The sequence below is a fragment of the Glycine soja genome, chromosome 16 (genome assembly GCF_004193775.1).
Source record: "Glycine soja cultivar W05 chromosome 16, ASM419377v2, whole genome shotgun sequence".
NCBI classification, from domain to species: Eukaryota; Viridiplantae; Streptophyta; class Magnoliopsida; order Fabales; family Fabaceae; genus Glycine; species Glycine soja.
Genome location: NC_041017.1, coordinates 21,326,072 through 21,338,628, shown reverse-complemented (window position 1 = coordinate 21,338,628; position 12,557 = coordinate 21,326,072). Strand labels below are relative to the sequence as shown.

At 31.3% G+C, this 12,557-nt stretch overlaps 1 long non-coding RNA gene and 1 pseudogene across 1 annotated transcript; both read right to left on the bottom strand.

The window, feature by feature from the left end:
- Positions 1-2,395: 2,395 nt before the first annotated feature.
- Positions 2,396-4,759, bottom strand: LOC114389041. Its single transcript, XR_003661688.1, has 2 exons — positions 4,685-4,759; positions 2,396-2,590 (listed from the first exon to the last, which is right to left on the bottom strand). It is a non-coding gene; the product is annotated as an uncharacterized LOC114389041 (long non-coding RNA).
- Positions 4,760-5,146: 387 nt separating this feature from the next.
- On the bottom strand, positions 5,147-6,973 carry LOC114389853 (annotated as a pseudogene).
- Between the last annotated feature and the right edge of the window lie 5,584 nt (positions 6,974-12,557).

The following is a 12,557-nucleotide window of genomic DNA, read 5'->3' as shown; positions in this document are numbered from 1 at the left end:
TATTTGATTAAATTACACATGTCTCCCTTGAAGTTTAAGAAAATTACACATGTTATTTTTTTTGTTTTTAAAACCTATACAAATTTCCTAAATGTTGTATAAGACATTTAACATTAACAAGTCATGTGTGCTGGCACTTTTAATTATAAAAAGTTAAAATATATTTTTCGTCTTCAATAATATAAAAATATTTAGAATCCGTCGTTATAAAAAACTTATCTATTTTTTATATTTGTAAATTTTGAATCTGTTACTTTTTACTTGATATTAAGGTTGGGTATATTTGAACCTACACATATGTTATTATAGAAAGTGTCAAATTTTTAGAATAATCTAAGACGAAAATTATTTTAAAATTGAGAAAGAAACTTTTTTTATTGAGATTATCAAAGATTAGAATAGTTGATAATATAAAATTAGTTGATAATAAATTAAAAAACACTAGCTACAAAATATAGTTGAGTATTGTCATATCATACTTGTTAATAATATGATAAGTTATTAGACTATAAATTTCACACTGTTACATCAGTTAATATTATTATTTAGTAAATGTAGACTTTTGACCCATTAAAATTTAGATTAAGGATTAAAAATATAAATTTTAAAAAAATAGCTATAAAAAGATTGCAAAAGCTTCTTTTTTTCCCATATTTTCATACAACTTAACATATGACCTATAAGGCAAATTTACTTTATAGGGTTTCTTTTAGAAACAATTTACGGAAGGGGGTCTCATTTATAACAAATTGCAGAGGGGGTCTGTTTCTTACATGGGTGCCACCATTGACACTGGCGGGAAGCTTGAACCGCCAGTGCCAATGGCGGGATAGTGGGTACCGCCAGTCGCAGCAGCGGGACAGGCAAGGGGTACCGCCATTCCTTCTGGCGGGATAGGCTAAGTAGGAGTGAGAAAATGTGTACACAGTGCATACCGCCATTTCTCCTAGCGGGACATGCCTACGTGGGCAGTCCCGCCTTTGGAGCTGGTGGGATAGGGGCAATATGAAGTTCTCTCTCCTATTACGTTATTACGTTTGCAGTTGCAAATTGGAAAATCAACCACCAAAAGTTAAGTTGATTTATTAGTTGTTGTTAGTGTTTGTTTTCCCAAAATGTGGAAGCAGGAAAAGGCAAATAACGAAAAAGGTGAGGCTCATTATCTTTTTCATGGTTTAGCTTTTTATTTAGAAGACTGAAAACATTTTTGTGGGAATCAAACTAAAAAATTATTCTGTTCAAACATAGAAGATGGAAAACAGAAAAAATGTAGTCTTTCATGCACAAATTAAACAATTTTTTCTCAATTTTTTTATCTTTTTTGTTTTAAATTGTTTTATAATTTTAAACACATTTTTTATTCTTCTTTCTATACAACTATACAAGAAGAGAACAATACTAATTTTCTTATCTTTTATTTCTTCCTTATCATACAATTTGAAAAAAAAATCATTTATATATTTTCTATTCCTTTTCCTTCCTTATTTTTTTCTTCTTACACTTTTTTTCCATAAATCAAACATACAGTTTTCTATGTACTTAAGTTAATCACTTAAAAGGTGAAAATCTCCTTAACTACTAAAAAAAAGGCTTTTTATGACGGTTAATAAGTGTATTTAACGACAGTTATCAACCGTCATTGTTTAAAACGTCGTTAAAACAAAATTAGTTTTTATGAAAGTTATTATAATAACCGTCTTTAAATGTAGGAACCTTTCAAAGACGGTTATTAACTAATAACCGTCTTTGTATGCTATGTCAAAGTTTACATTCAAAGACGGTTATTTGTTAATAACCGTCTTTGAACTGTGTGTCAGAATAGACATTCAAAGATGGTTATTAGTTAATAACCGTCTTTGTATATTGTATCAGAGTTTACATTCAAAGACGGTTATTTGCTAATAACTGTCTTTGAACTGTGTGTCAGAATAGACATTCAAAGACGGTTATTAACTAATAACCGTCTTTGAAAGGTATGTCAGACTTTACAATCAAACAAATAACTGTCTTTGAAAGCTGTGTCAAAATAGACATTTAAAGACGGTTATTTGCTAATAACCGTCTTTAAATGTTGTGTCTTTCAAAGACGGTTATTTGTTATTAACCGTCTTTGAATGTTATACGAAATTTTAGATGGAGCAGTACAATAAACAGGTTTACCACAAATAACCATATGTGCTGAATCATTGTCAACCAGTTTCAACTATTAGTATGTGTTTAATAATCATAATTATCTTAAAAATTCATATGAACTGAATCAAGGGACTGAACATGGAAAGCAGTGGACTCCGATAATAACTCAGTTTTAACCATAACATCCAAAAAGGGTTCAGTTTCAAAAATCTAATCATAGCAACCTACAAAAAGCTAAAAATACAGCTACAGATGCTAATTACATTGAAATGTTGTGTATATTTATATTTATATGTTTAATTAGCATAAAATATTTGATGTTGCTTAGTACAGTGTGATTTCCAAGGAAAACATTGTAGGTTATTGCAAGATTCTGTCCATTTACTAGTGCAGGCGCCTCCAACCCCATCACAACACTTGCATACAACTCCAAGCGTTGCAAAAATCTTTGAGTACCCTGCAATTACATCACATATATAAATCAATAAACAACCAAAAAAGAATTTAACTAGAATGAACTAATAAAATCATACATTGTTATATATAGTAATAACTTTTTTATATGAAAAAATCTGTTGGAGATATTAAAAAATCAGTGCTAGTTGGTATACATAATAAGAGTATATTAATTTTTATGATAATTATTTTAAAAATTATATCTAAGAGAAATTCTAATTAGTTAATGGTATAATTATCTTTGTATTAAAAATTGGACACCGCAACAAAATCAACTAGCACTGATTTTGTTAACCTGCATGTGCAAATCCTCTGATTTTGTTAACTTGTTAAACATTTTTTAATTTTTATTATTTCTATTGTTTTCTAGTACACCAGTAACCCGTTTCTCCTTCACGAGGATTGAAAATATTATTTATCTTAAATATTAATATAGATTTATGTTTTATGTTAACAAAATAAAAGCAAAACTCATTATGTACTGAGTTTTAAAGAATGAGAAATTAACATTCTTTTCTAAAATGTTTTTTATTTCTCCCATTTATTGTATTTTAAAAACTATATTTTACCATATACTTTAATAAATTATATATCTGTAATTGACAACAATAATTAATGATTAAAAATATTATACTTTACAATCAATAATTAAAAAATTAATTATAAATAATTCCTACTATAAATTTAAAAAATATTTATATATTTAAAATATTCATGAATACTATTTACTTGTGTATAACACGAATCAATTAGAGTTGCTAACTAGTGATATAAAATTATTATCATTAGTTATGAAAAATAATTAACTCATTTGAATCTATCTAATATATCTATCTATGTAAAGGAAGTTTGAATTTATATGAATCGTTAGATCAAAATTTTTAAATTAATTTAAAGCTACTTTTAAATTGAAAACACTGTGTTCTTGCGTCTTGAGATTTGACAAGTCATTATAAAAATTCAGAAATTGTGAAAATTCAGAAATGTATTATGAAAATTCAGAAATTGTAACATATCCAGCAGAAAAGATGTTTATTTATAGTCCAGAACATAAGATAGAAAAGATATTTTCTTAAAAGCAAGTAGATGCATCATATAAAAAAGTATCCAATAACTCTAGTTATGCATGGAATTTGATTTTTTTTTTGGCTTCCTAAGCACTCTAATATGACTGAAATCTTCAAAAGTTCAAACTGATCAATCCTCACACTTCCACTTGGTAGATATACCACTCAATTATTAGTAGATACTTATTGTTCTATTATTTCTAAATCTTCAGGAATACTAAAGGGTGATCAAGAAAGGACTCTCACAAGGCCCTCTTACCTCAGTGATTACGTCTAAGGCAGCATCTTGAGGAGGAAGCTAACCTGAATAGCCAAATTGCACCAAATTGTTATCCGCATTTAAGACTGGAAAAGTCAAGCTTTTTTGTAAAACAAAACTTCAAGCGGAAATTTAAGATGGTACAAGTATATATAGAAGTGGATGGATTATGAAGGTAGCTGAATCAAATGCTTTAGCTCTATCAATTTTTTTAAAGGAAAGTGAGCATTGGCTAAAAGGGAAAGACTAGAGAGCAAAGAAGGATCAGGAAGGCTCCTTATAGGGATAGCTTCATTTTATTTTAATGGTTATCAGATCCAGAGTTGTAGTTGCACTCACTATATGCTATGGGAACTAAAATCAATATATAAGAAACCATATAGAGCACTAAGTCACAGCTAGATTCCATCTATATTGTCCAAATATCTATCAATTTTGTACCTCAAGTTTATAAACATTAGATTCATTTGTCTTTTTATTTTATAGAAATTAATTAAGCAATTAGTATAAAAATTATTAATCTTCATTAAAATAGAATTATCATAAACAATATGATGCATCAGTAACATATACCTCAATTTTCTATGTTAATAAATTTGTATGTTAACGCCATATATTATACTTTTATCATAAATTTATAATTTATAATAATATATATACAATAACAGAAACGCACCTAACAACTCATCATTAAGTTTGTGATTTTTTTTTAGGTGAGCCATTCAAGCAACCAACATATATCTTAATGTCCAAAACAAAAAGAAGTTACCTGTTTTCCATGTGAAGACAAACTTTTATGCAATTCCTCTAGAGCAGTGATTCCAGCGGTGTCAATGTTCACTAAATCTATCGGAAGAAAAGCCTCATGAATCAAATAATAATACACATACACTTTGTTATTTTAAACACCATATTAATATTTCTTATTTCTTTTTCTCTTTCTTTTCATCACATCACAAAATCTATCAAATCTATATACTTTTTTCTTTTTCTAGGTGTTCAATGGGTATTAACTAGAGTAGTTCATGTATCATTTTTCTTTTAATAATAATAAAAAAAAAAAAACAGCAGCTGATCGAAATTGTAAAATTTTTAACCACATTGCTTTCTCACCAATGGTCTTATGTATAATATTCTAAGATGTATATATGTGTACTTTTTTCGAACTTTACGTAATCAGTTATTATAGGTACTTTAGTAAAAGTAAAAGGTGCAAAATATGCTGTTAATTTCATTTTCTTTTCCTTTTTGTGGAAAGATCAATATCCTCCTATATTTAATAACAAGAGTCAGAAAGTCTTACTGGAGGTGTCAAGCCTTACTGGAGGTGTCAAGAATTAAAAGTGAAAAGCCTTACTGACATCTCTTCCATTTTCTTTTCTTTAAAAACTACAAGATATAATATGTTTTTCATATACTAATAGATTTCATTTTCAGTATATTACCTAATTTTTTTATTATATCTAACATTTTCAAAATTTTATTTTTGGTGTTTTCTATTAATTTTTATTTATCAATTAAATGATAACGTGACAAATTATCATAATATCAATTATCAAATAAATAATGATATGATAAACTAATAGAACATCACATTAGCCAATACTAAGGCATTATTGGCATTTGAAAGTTTGTATTTAATTGACTTATTTTCCATTGAGTTAGCGTGCCTTTTTTTTAAAAGGATATTGCTGCATAATTTGGTGGTAATAGAATATAATAAGAGTTCCATTATAATAGAATATAATAAGGCAAGGCATGGCTGACCAAGTACTTATAGAATACAATCCTTGAACTCAATCCTATAACTTACCATACAGACAAGGCATCGACAGCAATAGTGGCATTCTTCAACTGGCCAGTCATAAGTACCAATATCCTGTAGTACTAGTTCTCTAAGCTGCATCAACATTTAAGATTCACGTGTCACCAACCAAGTACCCAAATGTTCTTCTCATTAAATGCACCAATTATACATAATTGATTGTCTAGTTTCATTCTCATTCGAGATTAGAATTTTGTTAATAAATAAAAATGATTTCAACTGTTAAGACAAAATACAAGGCCAATGAAAAACTGAAAGACATCATATAAGTCCAGCAAGAATTCAAAGACTTCACTAGATATGCCAGAAATACTAATATACGAATTCAAAGACTCTGTTGCGGCGCCTTTGTGTTTGCCGCAGACACAAACAAGTGCTGCTATGCATCTCTAACCAAATAAGTGCTGCAGACACAGCACAAACAAGTTTTTATATACAAAATTTAAGATCTTTACTCTTGTTTTCAAATAGCATATGCACAGGGTAGCTAGCCTGATTGCTCATGTAAAGCAAAAAGAGGAACATATAATTAATCTAACCTTACGCTCACGAACAACCTTGGTGGCCTTGTCCATTCCTTCCTCAAGGAGCCTGAGATCTTCCATGCCCAGCTCATTCAGACAATCTCCCATTCTCTACCTAAGCCATGAACAAACACCAGCAGTAAACAAATTAAATAAAACATGTGCATGTGCACATATATATATATATATATATATATATATATATATATATCAAGAATAAAACATTACCAAAGATATCGATCGAAGTGATGAAAGATATATATACCTAAACTCCTTACGAAGATTCCTATTCACCTCTTTCAGTTTCTTCAAGTTCTCTTGCATATTCTGGGGGACAAATCAACCAATTAAAATAAAATATATTATCAATTACAACTTCCAAAGCAGCAGGCAGAAGTAAATCTGAAGAAAAGAAAAGAGAGAACCTCGTAATGAGAGTTCCAAATATCAACTCCTAGAGTCATCTGGTATTGATCGAAGAACTGCTTTGTTCTTGAAAAAAGAAAAAGACATAAGAGAGAAGATAGGTAGGTAGGGTTTGTTGGACGAGATAGAGAATAAAAAAAATGTACGATTGCTCGATCTTGTGGAGTTTTCCAGTGCTGGAGAACATAATAATAGAAACCTTGGCATCGCAGAGAACAGTGAGCTCGTTGGCCTTCTTGGTGGTGTTCTCTATCCTCTTGATTTGGATCTTTCCTCTAGCCATAGCTAATAGCTAGCAGCTTCTTCACTTGCTCGATCTGGGGCAGCGATTTCAATTAATGAGGGAAAGAGGAGGTGCGTTTGCATTGCCGCAAATGGGAGGCCTCTTTGCCAAATTAGTGAAAGCTATTGCACGCTTTTTCATAAACGTCTTGTGCTCTTTCTCGTTTCATCGTCAACACCAGCTCCTATGTGCACTGTGGGAACCCTTACGAGAAAGAGAAGAGAGAGTATGAGAGTGAGAGTATGAGAGGGTCAGCTGAGTGGAGGCAGGAAGGTTCAAGAATTAGGGTTCGCGAAAGGAGAAGGAGGAGGACGCATTTTGCTTTTTTTGTTTCTCAATTACGACGGGTTTTTATTAAGACCCGCAGTGAATTTAATTACATATAACATTCTAAGGCGGTTTTCAATGACCGTCTTAGAATGTGTGTCGTAAAATACTCTAAAACTAACAATAATTACAAAAATGCCACCGTACTATTTTTTAAGGCAGTTTCTGTACAACCGTCGTAGGATACGTGTTGTAAAAAGCTATTTTTACAGTAGTGATAATAATTTTAAACCACTCCACGTGGACAGGTTTGATGGGACTGAAGCTTGGAGAGTGATGTTGAATGATGAGACTCAAGCCTGATCTGATGCAGCTAGGGTTCACATGCACTGAAATTTTTTTTATGCAGGGCTAGGGAGGAGAATAGGGCACTGTTTGGATAGGGAAATCAGAAATCACATGCATGCATGGCAGCTTAAAGAGCTAGGCATCTAGGAGGTGACCATACAGAGTTACTTTAATAATGGTGTATAAATTTGCGTACGTAGCTTTTTGCTAAAAAATTTCTTTAAATAGAGCAAACTTCAATCATACTTTGCACTTACATAAATTTGAGACTGAAGAGAGTATTGTGAAAGAGGAAGAAAGAGTTTTGAAGTTTGATTCTATAGTAAGGATGTTTTATATTTATTTAATTAAAGTTTTCTTTCATTTTGTTTATTTATGATGTACAAATTTTTTATTTTGAAGTAACAAATATTATGGTTAGAATGAAATTTGAAGCTCAAATTTAAGTGTATTAATTTTGTAAATTACATTTTAAATTTAAAAAATATTAGTAGTAATTATTTGTAAGCCTTGTTAATGGTTTTTGCGTCTGAAGTATTATTTGACATATAATTTAATTTAAGACAAAAAATAATTACATGCTATTTCTTAAGTATTTTGTGGTTTGTTCTGAGTACGAAGTTTTATTTTACTTGTAATAAAATTTAGTATAAGTTAACAAAAAGAAATTGTAATTTTAATTATAAAAACAATAAGAAAAATATTACCAATTTTAAAAGTCCCGTCATTTAAATTTACTAACATGGGAATAACAATTTTTCGTTACTATATTTATTAGTAATTTATTGATTTTTAATAATCTTAAAAGAAGTTTACTTGGATTTTTAGATTATTTTATACTAGATCAAGTCTAATACTTGTCCAGTTTTCGAAAAATAATAGGTGAATATTTTATCTCTCCAAGCAATCACTAGTGCAGAAAATTAAAAAATATAATTGAATTAATCCTTTAACACTCACTAATTTTGTATCTCTTTGTTTTTATCACATATATCATATTAGTTATTATACTTGAATTGTATATATTTCTTTTATCTCCTTGTCTCACTAAGTTTCAAATTAGTTGTTCACCGAGTATTTTTTGCCTTACATATACGTGCATGTAATTTAATTAATTAACCATTGAGACTATTAAGTGGAGATGGAGGAAAAATTATGCCTTATTTGTCTGTCTCCTCCACTCCTATATATAGACAATATACTTTCCTACTAATTTTCTCATATGTATATATATGATATATCCTTCATTACCGAATATATGCCATTTGAGTTAAGTAAAGTAAGTTGTTCTCGTTAATTAGTACTGAAAAACGACTTCGAAGATACAAATATTGGGGCGCCTAGGCGTGTTGGCCATGTGCCGTCTGAAATTTTTTTAAGTGTAATCCTTTCATTTATAACCCTTCCATTTTGTGTCTGTCTGGAATTTTTTTGAAGTTGAGGAATTTTTCATAAATTATTTAATTAGAGTACTTTTTTTTAGAATAAAGTATGAATGTGTAGTTTAAGTTTAATAGAGGAAGCAAATAAATATTTTATATTTAATTGAAGTAATGATTTTATTTGTTAGACTAATATTTGAAGCTAAAGTTTAAGTGAATTAATTTTTTTAATTAGAATTTTTATTATAAAATTAGTATGAGTAATTATTTATTATAAAACTACTATTGTTATGATTAATTATTTTTAATTTTGATGATGTAGGTATATCATGAATTCAATTATTACAGTGTTGTATTTCAACGGAAGAGTATATGAAGACAATGATGGTGTAATATTTGAAGGCAGCAAAAAGGCCATTCAGATTAAACGCGGAATTAGTTTCAATGCTTTGAAAAAAAAATTGGAGATAAGGTAAAGTTAGAAAATAATGAAATTATTTCTACTATAAGTTGTAGATTTTTAGTTTCAGGAAAATATGTTGCGTTGCAAATTTGTGATGACGAAGATGTTGAAACTATGATCGAAAGTTTTCAACAACAACAACAAATGTCAGTTCTGGAATTGTACGTAGAAAAGGATGTTGCTGGTGGTTCGATGTTTCATGCTGCAAATTCTGTTACGTCATGTGGACGTAATGTATCTCATCATGAGTCGGAACTACCAAGAAATATAAGCAATTTACATGATGATGAAGATGATGATGATGATGATTACCTTGCATCTAACTCATACGTTGAAGAGTCTTTCGATGAAGATGATAGTGATGATGGAATATCTGATACAGACGATGAAGTCACGGACATCGTTGAACCAGTTTCAATTGTTCACCCAAGCGAAGGTAAATGTTTGTGAAATACAAAATTAGTTGAATACATCTATCTTTTTGTGAGAATTGTATTTAATGGTAACTAAATAGGAGTAGTTTGTTGACATGATTTTTTTTAAATTATTAGGTGTACCACAAATTCAAAATCCATTTTGGAATGATGCTATGCATTATAATAATATCAATTGGAGTCATCCGGACGAGGAGGACATTTGTGGTCTGGACATGCCAACGACTTTTAATGTTGGACAATAATTATATGTTGGCATGGATTTTGACAGTAAAGATGCGGTCAAAAATGCACTGAAACAATATGTGATGAAGGTGCATCAAACTTTTAAGGTTGTTGAAACGAAATCACACAAATATATCGTTTGTTGCCCCAACAACACCGAAGAGTCTCCTTGCCCTTTTTATATGAGGGCAATTTTATCCAAAAAAACTGATGCATGGAAAGTGACACAATGGGGTGGACCGCACACATGTCTAAATATGACTATGACACAAGACCATGAGAAGCTTGGTTCAAATTTAATTGCGACTTGCGTAGTAGGTACGTTTTTTATGTTCATATTATCCTACTTTTGTGTTATTTGTTATTTTAATTTGTAATTTGATTTTATTATTTGAATTACAGGCATGATCAGAGAAGATCCATCAATAAAAATTTCTTTGATTCAAGAAAGGATAAATAGTGAATTTTCCTATAAGGTTTCATACAGAAAAGCATGAATGGCCAAACAAAAGGCGATTGCAATTGAATATGGCGATTGGGAAGAGTCGTATGCGAAACTCTCGTCATGGCTAACACACATGCAAAATCATTCTCCTGGGTCTTACTTTCAAATACTACATGACGATTTTATTGTTGGTAATAGGGTAAGTCGCGAACATCGTCAGTTTCATCGAGTATTTTGGACATTTGGTCAATGCAAAGAGGCTTTTAAGTACTGTAAGCCAATCATACAAGTTGACGGCACACATTTATACGGCAAATACCGTGGGACCCTGTTAATGGCCACATCGCAAGATGGAAATGGTGGTGTTCTTCCTCTAGCATTCGCCGTGGTCGAAGACGAGACGCTAACAGCATGGTCATGGTTTTTTGCCCACTTGCGTGAACACGTCACAGATAAGAATGGAATTTGTCTAATATCTGATCGTCACGCGAGTATAAAGTCTGTTGTCGCTAACGAACATCTTGGTTGGCAACCTCCCCACGGTTATCATGTGTACTGCGTCCGACACATAGCCAGCAATTTCAATCGCAAATTCAACAACGCGAAAAAGAAAGAGATGTTCAAGAAATTGGGTAAGGTTTATTTTATACATTAATTTAATTTGAGTTTGATGTCTACGTACAACTTTTGATGATAACAAATTTGATGCAGCGTACACTCCTTGCAAGCATGTGTTTGATCAAAACTTAGAAAAATTTCGTCAACTGAGTCCAGCCATAGCAAGATGGATTGATCGCATTTCAAAGGAAAAATGGAGCATGGCTTACGATACATCTGGACGACGATATGGTCACATGACAACCAACCTATCAGAATGTGTGAATAAGGTGTTGAAAGATTGTCGCAGCATTCCAATAACAGTGTTGGTCAATTCAACATATAGTAGGTGCCGAAAGTACTTTGTTGATCGTGGTCGCCAAGCCCAAAGACAATTAAGAGAAGGCCAAGTTTATTGTTCTAAGCTTGTTACAGAACTTAGGAAAAATCAAGAACAAGCTTGTTTGCACATCGTTCGCGTGTATGATATCCACTCGACAAGGTTTGAAGTAGAGGAGACCTTCAATCCTATAACGCAACGTGGCGGACAAAAATGGGCAGTTAACTTGAATGGCCATTATTGTCAATGCGGAAGGTATTCTGCGCTTCACTATCCATGTTCACACATTATTGCAGCTTGTGGTTACGTGAGCATGAACTACTACAAATATATAGATGTTGTTTACACCAATGAACACATCTTAAAAGCATACTCCGCACAATGGTGGCCTCTTGGGAATGAAGCGGCAATTCCTCCTTCTGATGAGGCATGGACACTAATCCCTGACCCAACTACAATTCGTGCGAAAGGTCGGCCAAAATCAACAAGGATAAGGAATGAGATGGATTGGGTCGAACCATCTGACCACCGACAAAAATGTAGTAGATGTGGAGCTGAAGGGCACAATAGGCGTCGATGTCCAATGCAATCTGACCGTGGGAGTAATTCATTTAATTGATTTATGTATGTTACATGACTGACTTGTATTGCTTTAGGTTTTGTTCAATGTATTTACTTGTTGGTCTTCAATGAAATCGTCAGTTACTTTTTGTTGAATGTGTGCTTCTAATGAAATAAAATTACATTTAGAAGTTGAAATAAATAGAGTGGATCAATCGAGGTTGAGTGACATTGGTGTTGATCGTTAGTTAGAAACGTTAGTGTCTAAGTATTTTGTCTACCTTAGTTTTTTTTAACTATCTACAATGACAAACTATGGACTTAGTCATTATGGTTTAGTGTCTAAGTATTTTGGTTTAGTGTTTAGGGTCTAAGCCTTAGGTTTTAGTGTTTAGAACTATGGGATTAGGGTTTATGCTTTATGTTTTAAGTGTTAAGGTTTAGTTTTTTTATTTTAAGGGTTAGGGTTTAGTTTTTTTATTTTAGGGGTATGGGTAGGGCTAAGTTTTTTTATTTGAAGGG